Raw genomic sequence first — 17,735 nt, 5'->3', positions numbered from 1 at the left:
CAGATGTCAATTGATGTGCATGCTAATGCCAGCTTTACAAATTACACCATTTATATCCTTAGTAGCTATCCTCGTTTATGTGCTTATGTATAACTAATTGCATTTATTCCATAGTTATCTGTGTGCTTATGGATTATGAATAAATGGGCCTGTAGCGAGCCCATTATATTTCAACCCTTGGTTGTTAAGGATTTCAATCAGGTGACACACACCTCGGTCTCGGCCTAATATGCAGCACACAACTGAAATGCCTATCTTTTTGTGTATTTAGATTCAATATTGAGATGGTACACCACTCATATCACACACCCTTTTTCAAATACCCCGTGTCACAATGGACCATGAACCAGGCTGGTTGGTAAAAGATAATATTTATTATTTATTTTAAAATTCAAAAGAAATTATACACTTTTAATATGGGGCAGCAATCACCAATGGGGTGATAATTACAATAAGAATGTGATCAATGCACTGGGCCTCATTACGACCCAGGTGGTAATCTGCCGACATTACCGCCGTGGCGTAATGAGCGTTTACGCCGTGGGCCGATGGCGTAAAGAGCGCCACATTACGACCCATCGCGCACGAGCATTACGCCATGGCGGTAATGTAAATAACGCCATGACGGAAAGGGCCCCTACCGGCATCATAGGGCGAGCAAGGTGCACTTCCGCCACCGTAAGTAGCGGCCACCGTAATTAGCGGTGGCCGCAATTAGCGGTCACCGTAAAAAGCAGAACCGGAAATAGCGTCATCACGGCGGAACGGGAAACAGCACGTCGGCCATCTTTAAAAACACAATCCATTGCCATCCTTCTGAACAACACCAGATCCAACCCTGACACCTGTCCCAACCCATCACCCACCCATCCAACCACCCAAAAATGCCTAAAGTTGTTAAGAAGGCATGTGACCGCCAGCGCCAGGAAAGATTTACCCGGGAGGAATTCTGCATGCTTGCGGAGACCCTGCAACACAATGCAGCTGTCGTTTTCTCGCCGGAAATGACCAGGCCAGCGATAGCAAAAAAGAAGGCCATATGGGCCCTGGTGGCCGAGCGCGTCAGTGCGGTGGGGACCGTACCCCGCACCCCACAGCAGTGCAGGAAGCGCTGGGATGACCTTCGCATACGGGTCAGCGCCGTCATCTCTGCGAACCGCAACCTTGCCCTGGGTACCGGTGGAGGTTCGGAATCCCCACTGAAACTCCAACCGTGGGAGGAGATTTGTGCAACCACGATTGGCATGGAAGGCATTGAAGGCGTCGGAGGGATGGAAAAGGGAGTTCCGACATCAGGCGATGAAGGTAGGTGCCTCAAACAAGACATGCCATAGTCACTGCAGTCCATTCATGTGTAGCACAATGTTGCCCTAAAGTGTAAATGCAACACATTAGCTCGACACTGCCCATAGCCACATGCGAGTTCCACCCTGTATACACTGCTGGCACCCACATACCTGCATCCACATTCCACACAAAAAGGAGACAACCTGCATGGCCCTGCCTGAAATCTGCCTCATCTACTGACCAGATTCATGTCAATCATTGCCATTCCAAATTCCGCAGACCCATCAATAACGCCCTCCCTCCTTTGCTCCACCACAGGCACAGATTCACACCCCGAGGACCAGGACACCCCTGCGACGAAGAGAGCCAAGAAGGCCAATAATACCATCCCCGCACCCTCAACCTCAGCTGCAGTGAGGCAGACCCCACAACAAGCAGAATCCACTGCAAGCAAACCGGACGGCCCACCGGCAAGCACCCCAGTAGGCAGCAGGCCAGCAGCAGCAGCTCCACCTGTACCAACATTGCCTGCCACAGAAGGCACCGGGTCTGCGGCCAGCAGCAACATGGGTGAAACAGCTGCAATTGCTGCATGTTCAGACTCTGACATTGAGGAGCACAAAGTCAGAAGCCCCACTGACCTTCTACATTCCCCCTGTTTGTCAAATGCCAGCCCCCATGAGGATCACACACAGGGGCACACAGAGGAAGAGGAGTGGCCTTCTACCCCATGCCCAGTCCTCAGTCCACAGGAGGGGAGCAGCCCCTCCATCCCACCACCAGCACTGGGCATGGCCCAGCAGGGGCAGCAGTCCCTCGAGGACATCATACAACGGCAGCAACATCTGTCCAAGATGCTGACTGAGCATGCTGCGGAATGTGTGGGGGCTAGGGCAACCATTGAACAGGCCACGGAGACCCTAAGGGCCGAAATAGCGCAGAGCACTGCCACCCTGAGGGATGCTATGCAGGCCATGTTTAGGGACATTTGTGGTGAACTTGCCGGGTTGTGTCGTGCGCTCACTGAGCTCACCCACACCCTACAGGACGTGCATGCACGGGGGCAGGCAGGGACATCCGGACGGAACCTGCGCTCCACAGCCAGAGGTGTCCCGGGGGCCGGGAGAGGGGGCTTGTAACAGCCTGTGGCCACTGTCACAGGCATCTGTTGACACTTACATGGGGTGTGTTGGGGTGTGCATGGGGGAGGGGGGAGGTGGGAGGGGGTGTGTTGGGGTGTGCAGGGGGCAGGGGGGAGGTGGGAGGGGGTGTGTTGGGGTGTGCAGGGGCGAGGGGGGAGGTGGGAGGGGGTGTGTTGGGGTGTGCAGGGGGGAGGGGGGAGGTGGGAGGGGGTGTGTTGGGGTGTGCAGGGGGGAGGTGGGAGGGGGTGTGTCACAACGTTTTATGATTGAAATACACTTTTTGCTTTTCCGAAATGAAATGTGTGGACATTTTCATTGCATATGTGTGCTTTATTGGTGTACAGTCCACAGTGTGCATGTCCCAGAGACACACAGTGCCCCAAGTGCAGTCTCCATGTGATACACACCAGCCGTGTGTGCTAGAAGCAGTGGTCGATGATATTTTGGCGCATTGCACGCCCCTCCTGTGCATCGCCTCCTCCATGGGGTGCCGCCCCATCTGCACCCTCCTCATCCTCATCGTCAGGTGGTTGCAGTTCTGCGTCAGGGGGCAGGGGCACATTCCGTCTGACACACATATTGTGTAGCATGACACATGCCATGACGATCTTTGCCACCTTCTCATGGCGGTACAGGAGTGCCCCACCAGACCTGCTGAGGCATCGGAACCGTGCCTTCAATAGGCCAAATGTCTGCTCTATGACCACACGGGTACGTGTATGTGCACGGTTGAAGTCCTCCTTGTGCTGGTTCTGCGGGTTCCGGACTGGTGTAAGGAGCCACCTCTTCAGGGGATAGCCTGCATGACCTGTATGTAGGCGAGAATGTATGTGTCAGTCATGACGTCTGATCAAGAACATGATGTGCCACCATGGCTTGCATCCAACTGTTACTTTGGCTCACTTCTACATGCACTAATTGATTCACACAATGCAACCAGTATATGCTCATGGCTCCCATGGCCTGTTTTGCATGCCATCACCCAATGTATGCAGAGGGGTGGAGTGCATTGTGAGTGCCCATCCACTGTGCCCGTTCATGCCGTTTGGTTAGTTGGCCTGGCACATGTCCTGTGATGGCAATGCGCACATCATTGCAACATTGCTGTGGGCCTCATCATGACCCCAGTGAGCAATGCTGATGTAGACAGGGACATTTTGGGGGCCCTGCTGTCTGTGTAATGGTGTGTTGATGTTTCTGTCCGTCATGTGCCTCCTTCGTGGGCAGTTATGGGGGACAGGCCTATCGGTTGATGGTGTTTGGTGACGTGCATGTAGGTGGTTTTCATTGTTGACAATGTGGTCTGAATTGGTAGAATGCACTTGCAGATGGTTGTGTCATGGTTGGGACACAACCTCATTCACATGGTAGGGCTGCATACATTGGGTATTGGCTTTACTGGTGTTGGGTGGAGTTTGGGTTGCTTTAGGGTATCATCTGTCTCCGTTCTCTCTGCTACTCACAGCCAATTGGAGTATGCATCATTCCCCCCCACCCTTTCAGCCAGGTGGAGTATGCATCATTCCCCCCCCTTTCAGCCAGGTGGAGTATGCATCATTCCCCCCCCTTTCAGCCAGGTGGAGTATGCATCAGTCCCCCCCCTTTCAGCCAGGTGGAGTATGCATCATTCCCCCCCGTTTCAGCCAGGTGGAGTATGCATCATTCCCCCCCTTTCAGCCAGGTGGAGTATGCATCATTCCCCCCCCTTTCAGCCAGGTGGAGTATGCATCATTCCCCCCCTTTCAGCCAGGTGGATTATGCATCATTCCCCCCCTTTCAGCCAGGTGGAGTATGCATCACCCCCCCCCCCCTTTCAGCCAGGTGGAGTATGCATCATCCCCCCCCTTTCAGCCAGGTGGAGTATGCATCATTCCCCCCACTTTCAGCCAGGTGGAGTATGCATCATTCCCCCCCCCTTTCAGCCAGGTGGAGTATGCATCGGTACGTCATTCACCTACCCACTTCACATTTCCATGGTCATGACATTGGACTCACCGGGTAGCCAGGATCTTGGGCCTGCATGTCGCTCCATGTAGCGTGGTATTGTGGAGTTCCTCAGGACCATAGAATCATGGGTTGATTCAGGGAATCGGGCACAACAATGTGTGATGATCTTGTTGGAGTCACAGACCATTTGCACGTTGATTGAGTGGAACTGTTTCCGGTTGCCGTACGGTACCTCCATGGCACGTGGAACCACCAATTCCACATGGGTGCAGTCGATGGTACCAATGCAACCAGGTATGCCGGCTGGTGCGTGGAAACCCACCTCGGTGTTTGCAATCTCCTGGGCAGTCCGTGGTAATGAGATGTGGTTGTCTGTGTGCTTGAGGAGGGCATTGAGCACTTGGATGAGTGTTCGTGAGAATAATGGTTGTGAAATGCCATGCAAGTGCCCCACTGTGTGCTGGTAGGTGCCTGTGGCCAGGAAGTGGAGTACAGACACTACCTTCAGTCGGGGTGGGATGGCGGTTGGAGTTTCTATCATGCTGACAATGTCGTTGTGTGTCATGTCTACGATGGCGGTGATGGTGTCCCGGTCCAAACGGTACAGGGTGTGGATCTGCTCAGCAGATGAGGTTGAATGGATTGGCTCTGATGCGTGGGATTGGGGGCTGCCTGCGTGGTGGCACTGGCTGTGCTGGTGGGGCTTGCTGGGCCTGCCTTGCCCTCCTTCTCCTCCTGCGTCTCCTCTGTGCTGCCTGTTGTTGTTGTTGCTGTTGTAGCACTTGCATTGCTATCAGGTCCTCCAGCCCCAACATTGCTAGTCGTATTGGTATCATTGTGGAGTGTGACTGGGTGTGGGAAGGGGTGGGGTGTGCTCTTTTTGTACTTCCTGAGTCTGTATTGCCTTCACCTGTGCTGTTTCTGTGCACCTGTGGCAGCTGCATTCACTTTACATGGCCATTTACGGTTGGTTTGCGATGGCGTAATTAGCACCATGGCGGTAAGGTACTTAACGGGCTGGGTGATGGCGTTAGGTGCATGTCCGCTTGGGTCGGCATTCGCGTACCTTTCCGCCATGGCGCTAAGTACGGTGTGGGAGGTCGCGTGCGCGTGCCCTTGGCGCAGTTAGCGGCAGCGTTAACTACGATGCCGCTAATGGCATCGTAGTTAACGGTCACGGGTCATGATCGGACCTAGCGGAAAACGATGGCGGTAACCATTTACTGCCATCGTTTTTCACTTAGCGCCGGGGTCGTAATGATGTGTACTGAGTTTAACCTTCTCGTGAAACATATACACAGCACAGCGGAATAGGAGCACTTTTTGATTTAGGAAAGATAGCACCCAAGTTAGAATTTCCCCCTGCAATATTCCCTCAACCCACAAATAATCAAATCTGAGTGGATAACAGACACAGCAGGTAATCAGGAATTAAAGGACAGAAACGGAATCCAAATGTGAACTTCCCTCCCCAACTCAGAGAGAAAAACGGATTTCAAACCCCTTGCAATGTGATGAAATGACACTCGGAAATGGACATATAAATAATGAATGTGTGTTAAAAACCTTGAAGCAAATACAATTCCTCACTAGAGCAACAATGCAACGACACTAACAATCACAAAGAAGGGATTACAAAAAGCATACAATTCGAAAATTCGAAAAGGAGTGGAAAGCTTAAAACAGATTGCAGCAAAATGACCTAAAATTAACCAAACTGTTTTTAATAAAAATTGGTGAAATACACTTATTCGGATTGCGATTATTTGGTTTGGTTTGGGGATAGCTATAGATCATGGGTACAAAATGGAAGTGAGATTAAATCTCTAGCTGGTAAATTGAATGAGTTATGCAAGATCTAGAAAGGTGCACTTTGAGTAAAATGGAGCGGTGAAAAATAGGAAAGGAAATCAGTTGTGACAAGAACAGTTTTACTTTACACTAGAGTATTCAGGCTAGGTCACCAAAGAGGGACACAGTAAGCTCCAGGGTTGATTCGGGAGTTCAACCCTCTCACCCCAGCGCCCAACCTTGGTGGAACCAGTCCGATCACTCGAAATAGGACTAATGGTTTAGGATTGCCACAATACCAAATTACTTAAAGAGATAGCGCTAGCACTAGAAATCAAGGGTAGGGTTGCAAGAATGATTCTGACAGTTTGAACAAGTTATCAGGATAAGGATAGGATGACTTAGAGAATGGGATAAGGACCAAGGCAAGACAAGATATACTATGGGTTCAGATGGGGTAACGATACTTACAGTCCACTTTGAGTTTGGGATTTTGGACCATCAAGGGTTCTGGTCACTACATGGTAGGGCGCCTGGCAAACAGCTGGGCAGTCCTGGTCACCGGATGGCACTGCTGGACTGGCAATTCTGGTCACTGGATCCTAAAGATCAGATGGATGGCAGGTTTGCAGGATGCATGCAGTTAGTGGGATCAGGATACTTCCCAAAAACACCACAGCTTTCCCCTTTGGTTATTTGGGGATTTTAATGGGTTTTCAGAACTGAGGTCTTGCTGGAGCAGGATCAGCAATGCTTGGGTTTGCAGTGGGCCCTGGAGTAGGGTCAGCAATGTTTTGGCCTTGCCGTTGGGATCTGGAATCTGGATAGATGGAACAGGAACAGGACGCCGGTGCAGGAAAATCAGGAAGAGTGTGTGTCTAGAGTCTTGTCAGGGACTCTTATTCATAATACCTAGTGACATCATCAAAGTATATGACTGGGCCAGGCTTAACTAAACACACCTCTTACAACGGGATAGGACAAGGGTGATAGTCTCTGCCTCGCTCTCAGCTGGTTGGATTTCAGGAAAATGATGTCAGATGTATGAGGTGAGTTTTACAATGTCCAAAAACCTCTGATAGTTACTTTAACTAAAATCCGAGTTTGCCACAAACATACATTTATACAATTGCAATCTCTTAGCAAATTATATACACAGGTTACATATTTTGTGCAGCCCATTGCAGTCCAATCCTCCAGTCCGTGAGACCTTGTTTCGCCCTTCTCCTAGTTTTTTGCGCTTTTCAATGGGATTCATATTACTCAAAATTCTATAACTTTATACAGGGGTGTGGATTATCATAAGGGATGTATGTACCAAAATTCACATTTGCAACGTGGATGCTTTTCTCGTAGTCTGCCATATTTTGCCATTTCTATCCCCAAAGTGTCAATGAATTCTACCGTCTTAAAAGAAAAACCAAAAAATCACTTTTACACTGCGAAAATTTTACATTTTTACAAAGTCTTGCTGCAGAGATAAAAAGCCTTTAAAGTTTATTTATAAAATAGTCTTTGGTAGCAAATGGCAGTCCATGTCACTGGATCATTTTTTTTCCTTCAACTGTTACCAACTGTCATTTGCTTAAAAGCAAGGTGGGGGTTCCTCAGCTTAATTGAAGGTTTTATTGCCCCTTCACACTTCACAGGTTAGTGTCCCAGGACTTCTGTTGTCACAGCCTGGAGCACTGACGAATGTCTGACGAGCGTGTGAACTTTCTTTGTACTGGCCCATTCAAAGTTTTTCAAGCTGGCAATTATCACTTTCGTTTCCTGGAAGTTTATGGTGTGTCTCCCTTCCTAGGGGGAAGTTTCAGGGCTGGTAACTGGAATAACTGTTTGCAAATTCAGCCCATGTGTTTTAAATCTTTATTTTCTTATTTTGGGTCCAGAATTAAAACAAACCTGTGGAATAAAAATAGCCCCTGTATGTATTTTCACCATCCACAAACCCCTTCGCATTGCTAGGTAATGGCAGGCTTTCCTTCAACAGTTTACTTTTTAAATGGGCATTTTTCTCCTTTATTTTTGCGAAAGCCCATTTTTACACATGTGTTGAAAACTGCTAGCATTTCATTTCAAATTCGATTTTTCCATCTGCCTTGCCAATATTGCCTTGCAGCCATAGTTAGTTTCTTGTACACAACAGTCTGTGCAAGGCAAAGGTCTCCTGGAATGGACATGTGCACAGAGCTATGATTTCTTTTGCAGGGTTCATTCCTTTGACACTTTATAGCACAAAATAAAGTGTTTCTCATGCACAGCAGAAAGTGACATTTTTTGTTGATTTCTCTCAGAGTTGGTTTGACAGGGCCTGTCATTCAGGGATTATGCCTGGTTTTGGTGAGGCACAATGAAATATCCTGCGCATGTCAGTGCCTTTTTAATCACCGTAGTTTAATACAGAACAGATAGAATTAGCATCAAAGCAGCATTTTTAAAGGGTGAAAATGTTTCATATTGAAGGGAAATTTTGGGTTTTCAGCAAAGCAGTGCTTCCTTTTCACTTTATTCCCTTTATATGTTTCAGAACACACTGGCACGCTCCTTCAGTATGTCCCCTTGTTCCATCTTGCCTGAAGTGTGCTAGGCAGGATGGTGCAGCCATCTTTTTGTTGCTGCAAAAACACTGTTTTGAGGTCCTGGTGTGCACAGGAGCCAGCAGAGTCATTTGCTGTTTCTTGCGCACTTGCAGCTTGGTGATGTGGTGAAATCCTGTTGAGTGGGTCAATATATCCCACATATCCCCGCCTGACTCTTCTGAGGTTTCAAGTCGAGGGAGAATCGGGCAAGTGGGACCAGTCAGGTATGAGCCCTTCTTCCATCAGAGAGCGGTGCGTCACGCTCCTCTCGCTGTCTCTCGTTGGAACGTGGAATGACACCTCCAGCTTTCTCTTGGATCTTCCTTTATGGTGTTGAGTGACAACCCCGGATTTCCTTGGGTCTCTTTTTTCTGGGTCCCCGAGGAGGTCCTCCTTGGTAGTGACGGTGCAACCAGTACAAATCTATGAAAGAGAACACAAACCAGTTACTACCATTTCCCACTAACTGACCTCCAATCGGGTTGACAGCAGTGGGATACGCAGGCATTGAATGACGACAATTGATAATGAAGAAAAATACTCCCTGTTACAAAATTATACCAAAATTTGGTCACGATCCATGCCCCTGACCCCCTCAGGTATAACAGCCCCCTGGCAGCAGTGGGGCTAAAGCCCTCACACTGGCCCCAGGGGTCTTAAAACTCCATCAGAAACATACATGAAGTCTGTCCTGGCACCTTTGGCGCCAGGCTCATTATCAGGAATAAAGCAATACCAGTTTTGGATCACAATCCAACATGGAGGCCTATTAGACAGCTCAGTTCCTTAGAACCAAGCCATGCGGTCTAGTGTTGTGGGTGTGGCTGGGCCTGGAACTACTTGGCCTGTAACTACTTTACATGGGCTATTTAAACCACACCCAAACAGCAGAACATGCTTTGCGTTATTCTGCACTCCCGCAACGTAACGCTCACCGTGTCCCGCTCCTGCTCATCTGCTTCTCCGGCGGCCCGATCCTGAAGCCCTAGATCCGGATTCCATTAATAACCTGGAAAAACAAGACCAGCATTAGCGAGCAAGAACACTTACCTGTGAAGTAAACGGTCTTGAATCCATCCTGCGCTTCGCTTACCTTTCCCATCTCCGGAGTTCGCCGCAACCTGCAAAGGTAAAGAAACAAGGGCAGCATTAATAACAATTTTTACCTGGGCAAGCAGGGAGTCCTGGCAGCCTCCTGTGCTTCTCTTACCTCACCCATCTCTGGGTTTCATGGCAACCTGCAAGAGAGAAGGAACAAGGTCAACATTAACAAAGCACTTACCTGAGCAAGCAGCGCTTTGATCGCTCATCACTCTGGAACATCACCGCAACCTGTACAAAGAAGTGAAGAGAACACAGGTTAGCAATTAACACAAATAAACAGCACAGTACTCCGTGCATCAATAACTCACTGTGGTCTTCGCCATCGGCGCGGCAACTCTGAGATCGCAACCATCCCTGTGAAAACAAAAAGAGACATTGTTAGGGAACAGCGTAGTGGAGCACCACACCGAGAAGACAGAGAAAACAGAGGGAACGAAAGAGACAGAATAAAGACAGAAAAGACATAATAACTCACCTGGAAGACAGCAAACAGAGTCAGAGTCAGAGCCGGTCTGGACCCGACATAAGGGCACATGGACCAGTGAAGCAACTAGCTCCACGGAACGCCCGCACCAATCACACGCCCCTGAACAGAGACGCAGGACAGAGAGTTCAACGCACAAAAACCTAAGGTGAGCAATAACCCCAAGGAAGGGGATTTGGACCAGAGGGAATTGGGAGTCCACCCATCACATAACCAGTATCTTAAACCTCCATTCTCCTGTTTTAGGCGCTACCCAATGTCTGGAACATAACCGAGCAGAGAGGAGTCCGGAATAGCCCTTAGACCTCCATCCAGTATCGCGTGGCACCCCCTTGGATACCAGGTGAGTGTAACAATCTGTTCCCTTCTGGTTCTTGTTTTTCTTATTCTCAGGTATCAGATGTCTGCTCTATTTGATTCTCTATGGGCTCCTCAATTTGTTGCAAAGTGTGCCTAGGGTGACAACTCATTAGCTCATTAATATGCACCCATTTCTCTTCTGTCAATTTGCCTTTGGGGATGTGGATGTGTAACAAAAGCATGTTGAAGGTGTTTTCTTAGATTCTCAACATGCTTATGAATTGTGAAGGCATTGATCAGTGTCTGCTCTTGTGTTCTACAGAGCAGATGCTGAGGTAGCACCATCCTTCGTCCAGTTATCAGCTCAAATGGAGACATCTTGGTTGCAGAAGAAGGTGTAGATCTTATGGCCCTCAGGACAATCGGTAATCGGATGTCCCAACTAGGCCCAGAATCTGCCACAAACTTTTTTAGAATGCTCACAATGGTTTTATTGTACCTCTCAACTCCACCACTAGAGGACAGCGGTATGCAATATGAAGTTTCCTTTTTACCCCAATTATCTCCCACATCTTTGTCATCACTTCGCTGGTGAAGTGACTACCGTGGTCCGACTCAATCCTTCGGGGTAGGCCAAAATGCAAAAAGATGTGATTGATCATCAGGGCAGCTGCTGTTTCTGCCTTGCAATTTGGGGCCGAGAGACATTCCACCCATTTGGTAAACAAGCATGTTACTGTTAACAAATACTTGTTCCACCTAGAGGAGCGAATCATGGGCCCGATGAAATCTACTTGTAAATCTGAACAAGGCAGTGTCATGCCCATCTTCTGGAGGGGAGCTCGGTGTGTGAGTGATGTTGGCTGAAATTGTGCACACACAAGACACCCCTTCACGTATTGGTCGAGGTCCTGCCCCTTGTGTGGCCAGTATGCAACCTCTCGCAAGATTTCTAAAGTAGTGTGAAACCCCCAATGACCGGCTGTGGCCGCATCGCGGGCGTGACTTAGCATCAGGCTTCGGAATGAGTTAGGGACCACCCACTGGTCACAGCCAGATATGGATCTCCTTACCAACAAACCGTCTTGGATTTGGAACATTTTTGGACATTTCATCAACACTCTGAGGTCCCCTTTTCCAATGTAATCGGTATCCATCAGGGGAAAGTTCTCAGGGTCCTCAATGTGTTGATAAAATTTACCAATAATCAGATCCCCTTTTTGTACCGTGATTAAATCAGCATCTGGGGTCTCCTTACTCCATTGGGCAGTTGAGAGTTCATCGTGAGCATTTGTCTTGGACCTAGTGATAGCAGGGACATGGATTTCCCCCAACAGGGACTTGGTGTCACAACCCTCAGCCCTGACCCCCACTGGCAAGCCCATTGGCCAGGTGGAATCAGGGCTCAGATCACTAATAAGGCCTGGCATCCACTTCTCAGGCCCTCTTGGGGCCAGTCCTGGCACCTTTGGTGCCAGGCTCATAAGTAAGGAAAGACATCTGTTTGAGGAATTACTTTATTTAGGCTTTCAGCCAACATGGAGGCATCCACATAGCTTGATTCCTAGAACCAAGCTATGCGGTCTAGTGTTTTGGGTGTGGTGACCTAGGGACTACTTTACCTGGACTACTTTACAGTGGCTATTTAAACCACACCCGAACAAGACAACACGCTTTGCGTTACTTTGCTTCTAGCAACGTGACGCTCACCGTGTCCAGCTTTCTCACAAGCCCGGTGAATTCTGGACCTGCAGAAAAACCAAGAACATGGTTAGCAGCAGAATCTTGCCTGCATTAATCATCCTTCACTGCTCGCAGCTCCTGGGTAGCTCTGTTGGTGAAGTTCTCCGCCCGGATCGAAGGACCTGAGAAAAGGAGAAAGACATCATTAAAGGAGGTAGTGGAGACATTACAACCACAAAGCGCTTAAAGACTTACCTGGTTGGTTGCTTTTCGGCCGGCATAGCTCCGGAACTCCATCTGCGCTGAGAACTCACCGCGACCTACGAAAAGAGAAAAGCACAGGTCAGTGAGGACAAGACATTGCTGCACTACGCAAAGCGCCGCCTTACCGCATCATAGCGCTATAGCGCGCCATCATCTCCCGGTGAGAATCAGCATATCCAGTTCTCCAAGCGGACACTCTGCGCTCCTAGGGAGATAAAAAAAGAGATATTTAGAACAGAGAAAAGGCATGCAAGAATTACGACGCCATCAATCGCAATAAGACCTACCTGAAAGACACTACAAGGGCAGCAGTCAGTGAAGTAACTGGACTGCCCACGCCCACAAAAGACAACTCACCCCTGCCCAGAGAGCAGGACGGAGAGCCCACCGATTCCGACAACCAGGTGAGAAGAGAACCTGGAGGGGCTGGAAACACAAGGGAGGTGGGGGAAAACTTACCTTGGTCGCCCAGTCCTAATATAGTCTTCATTTCCAGGCGGAATCCCATCGACACCGAGACCACACCAGGGAATCATTGGGAAGGACACCAACGACCAACTGGCTGGGTGGCGTCCCCGTGGATATCAGATGAGCGTAACACTTGGTCTCAAGGAGATCCACCTGGATGGCTCCAGTTTTGGCCAACTAATCGGCTAGGTCATTTCCAGTTTTGTCTGGTCCCTCTATTCTGGAATGACCCTTGATCTTCTTCCAATAGACGGTCATCCCACTAGAGGTGACCAGATCATCAATATTTTGGATAAGCTTGCCATGTTTAAGCGGTTTGTTGTTAGCACATAGCATGCCTCTGGTTTTCCAATTAACCAGGTGCTCCACAAACCCGTTCCGGACATAATCTGAATCAGTGATTATGAGCAGTTTGTGGAGTTGTTGTTGGACGGCAGTGATGATGGCCTGATGAACTGTCATCAACTCTGCCACCTGACTACTGCAGGGGCTGATTTTGTACCCAGCAGAGGGTTCCGGGGCATCATTCACCCAGGCATTCCCAACGCCGGCCACCAGTTCCTTTTCCCCGTTGTTATCAACATGGTAGAAGCGCCCGTCCACATAAACTGTGGGCATTCCCTCACACTTGTCTTCTTCATAGACTTGGTGCAGGGGATTCAGGTACGCCTCCATGTTGTCTGGAATTTTAAGACTTTCGTCCTCGATACAGTTTTCTCTGGCACAATCATGCAAGTCAGTCAGAACTTGCGCGAGGGGGCTCTTCTTGTTTTGGCCATATCTGACCTCCACAGGAAAGCCTTGCATTGACAGAATCCAGGAAGTAATTCTGGAATTACTCACATTTCCGGGCCGGATTCTGTAACTTTGGAGATATTGCCAAGGCTGGTGGGGAGTCTCCACTATGTTGTGTTCCCGCTGGATGAACGGGTGGTAATTTTTCAATGCCCATACCGTTGCCAGGAGTGCCTTCTCACAATCGTTGAATTTTTCCTCCACAGAGGATAAAGTCTTGCTTGCATAGGAGATGACTTTATTGACCTTGTCATGCTTTTGATATAATACTGCTGTCAAGCATGTATTTGAGAATCGTTTCTCCAAGAAGAACTCCTTGTTTTTGACAGGGTAGCCAGACAAGGCGCTTGTGAGAGGCTTCTTTTGTGTTGCTTTACTGCCTCCGCTTGTTCTGGACCCCACTCCCACTTGACCCTGCCCCTTCAACAGATGGATCAGGGGTCTTGTGATATCTGCGTAATCCTCAATGAACTTCCTACTGTAATTAGTCAGTCCAAAGAGGCTTCTTAGCTCACGCAGAGTTGTGGGGTCTTTAAGTTTTAGGAGTGCTTCCATTTTCTTCTCCTGGGGAAAGGAAACCCTCAGTAGTTATCTCATACCCCAAAAAGTTAACACGGGTTCTGCACCACTGTGCCTTTTGGAAGGATAGTTTTGCTCTGGCAACCCTCAACTGTGTCACAACATAATGGATTTCCACCATGTGTTCCTCCACAGTTGAGCTTTTTATCAGGACATCATCCACATAGGCCAGGTACCCCTTTCACCCAGGTCGGGCATGGCCTTATGTAGGAAGACATTGAATTTGTTACCGGAGTTGATGGATCCGAAGGGAGTCTAAAGGCCAGCTCGTATTGGTCCTCCCTACTGACAGGCACGGTTCAGTACCCATTGATCAGGTCAATGGCATTGTATACCTTTGACCCCTGGATCTGGGCCAGCCCCTGGTCAATATATGGGAGAGTCCATCGGGACATATGGACTGTTTATTCAGCTCCATCAGGTCAGCACAGAATCTCCACTAGACATTTGGTTTTAAAATCCCTAGCACCGGATTATTAAAGGTGCTGTGGACTGGACGAATTATCCCACGGGACTCAAGGTTTTTGATTATTTCCGTCAGGGAGGCCATTGATGCGAGAGGCAAGCAGTATTACTTCACAAACACTGGAGTCATTCCAGGGTCCGTAGGAATTGCTGTAGTATGGATTTCGGTGCAACCACAGTCATACGAGTCCACCGCAAAGAGATCTTGAAAATCTAACAACACCTGTTTCAACTTTTGCTTGTGCTCCGGAGTCTCACAGGCATCAGCTAGGTTAACTCGCTCTTCAACCATTTGCCTGAAGCCTGGAAAGACTTCCGGTTTTGCTATCTCAGCGGCCTCCTCCAGCCGGGTGGACAGGTCCCTGGTTAGAGTATTGACCTGGACAGAGGAATTCAGGTAGGTGAGGCTGTCATTGTGGATCTGGAAGATCACCCCATCCTGCCTGATGTCACATGTCACCTCTTTGTAAGTGCAGGAACAGTACACTAGGAAATTCCCCCCTTACCTGGTGAAGATCCTGTCTGGTGGTAAGTCATTGTCACTGTCAAAAGAGTTATTGGAGATTGGTCCTATCAGTTCCTTACCTAGGTCCATGGAAAAATGTCGGTCATCAACCGCCATTCCAATAATGGTGCCTGCGCCCAGATACTCCTTAGGTCGCTGTTATCCATCAATATTGGAATGGTGTTGTGTTGTATATTGTCTAATGGTGTTGGGTTTAACCCCAACCCCTGCTGTTGGAGATGGCCATTGAGGTGTACATATACGTCAGGATTTTGCAGTTTCTGTCCTCTTTTAATTTTGAATTCAAGTGGGAACAGTTGTTGTCACGATTCCTGCCCCCAGCCCTCTGGCATATCGGGCTGGAGCCAGGCCACGATCACCTAGTTGGCCTCTATGGGCCTCTCCATCTCCCCAGAGACCTACTTGGACTCAGACTTGGCGCCTTTGGCACCAATCTCACACACAGCACTAAGATCCATTTAACATTGGATTTGCAATGTTTTATGGGCTAATGGATGCCCCATGTAATTCAGTTCCCTGAACTGAATGAGCAGTCTAGCCTTTTGGGTGTGGCTCAGCCCAGGGATACCTGGGATACCTACAGACTATTGTACTATTGTACACGCTTTGCGTTTGTCTGCACCTGCAGCGTGACACTCACTGTGCTCGAATCTCTCTCAAAGAGTCCAACTTCTTTCTTCCACCCCACCGCTCCTGCAAGAACAAGAACATCATTAACAATACTCACCTTGAAGAGCATCCAGCTTCTGCCCAGCTCTTTCTTAGTCTTGCGGATTCCACCAGCGGTGTCATCTTCATCTCAGGACGCTGCGCCTACGAAAGGGGAGAAGAACAGAAGAAGAGCATTAGTAAGCATTCAGCAATACTTTTAACCTCTCGAAACTACAAGGAGAGTTAGTTCCTTACCTGAATTCCTGCCGATCGGACATCTTCTGTTCCGGAGCATTCCGCCGATCTGAAAAAGGGAAAAGACACATCAGGTTAGCGCAAAAGACATTTTTGAGGCGCCGCACATCGCGCTTAATCACCGCAGCTCATCTCCTCAGCTCGCTTCCACGCTGGGTTACTGCGGCACCTAAAAGGACACAGAAAAAAGTAACATTGGTTAGTGCAAAGGAAACCAACTAGCATCGCTTCACGCTCTTACTCACCTCAGCAGCGCCTCGCCATCCTCAAGACCTTCACCACCTAAGGAAGGAAAGACATCGTTTAAATAGACTAGAGCCATCAGACATTTTGCAAGGCTCATTCCAATTACCGGTCGGGCTGAAGTCACAGCAAGCCCTGTCTGCCGGGCCTGTGACAGTGAAGCAAGTAGGCACCATCCAGCCCGCATCACCCAATGCACCCCTGCACCGAAGGCAGGACGGATAGCGCCCCACATCAGAAAACAAGGTGAGGGGAGAACCCGGGGGGGGAGGTTGGGACCCACGGAAGAAGGGGAGTTTAGACAAGCAAAACCAATAGGGAATTGACCTCTGGCAATCCTGTGTTTCAGACCCCGTGTTTGGTTGAGCAGATTCCAAGGAAGGGTTCGAAGTGGTCGGAAGTCCAGACAGGCTGAGTGTCGTCCCAGTGGATACCAGGTGAGCGTTACAGTTGTGTCCGTCCTGGGATGGTGACCTCCTCTCCAATTTGAACTTCAACTGTATACGGCAGTTGGGCTGACCGAAATGCTTTTTCTGAATCATCAAAGTCCATGGGATTACCCCCTTAGTCGGGACCAGGCTTTGTAACTGATCAGGTCCAAATTAATGGCAAACCGATTGAGAATGTCTCTGCCTAAATAGAATGCAGCAGGGACATCTCGCACGACCCATCAATTATGTACTATGGTTTTGTTTCCTATAGAAATTTTGAGCATACACCTGCTAGGCAGGAGATGTTTGGAATTGGAAGTTTCCAGGCCCATTTCCCACTTATCAATCAATTAAAATGTGGGAATGGCTGGATATTTTGGGAGCTGTTGGAACATGGTTTCGCTGATGAAGCTCTTACCGTTGTTCACGCATACTTGGGCGATAACAGATTCCTTCCTTTTCTGAATGTCAACTAAACTTTGAGCTGGTTTCTCATCACTTTTGGCTATGGGATTGGGATGAATTGGTATAGAATTTGAAAGTATTCCGTTCCAGTGTGGAATGCCACTAGAAACTGGAAGGAAGGTTGATTTTTAGGAATGGAGAGGAGTTCCCATCACCAGTTGGTTGTCCTACAGCAATTACCGTCACGTCAGGTATTTAACTGTTCTGGAAATGAAATTCAATATGATCAGGTTTTTGTTCAACCATGTGGCATCTGCCATTTAAACTAACATG

This window comes from Ambystoma mexicanum, chromosome 8 (genome assembly GCF_040938575.1).
Source record: "Ambystoma mexicanum isolate Mex_15411 chromosome 8, UKY_AmexF1_1, whole genome shotgun sequence".
In the NCBI taxonomy this organism is placed as follows: domain Eukaryota; kingdom Metazoa; phylum Chordata; class Amphibia; order Caudata; family Ambystomatidae; genus Ambystoma; species Ambystoma mexicanum.
This window is presented reverse-complemented; position numbering follows the sequence as displayed.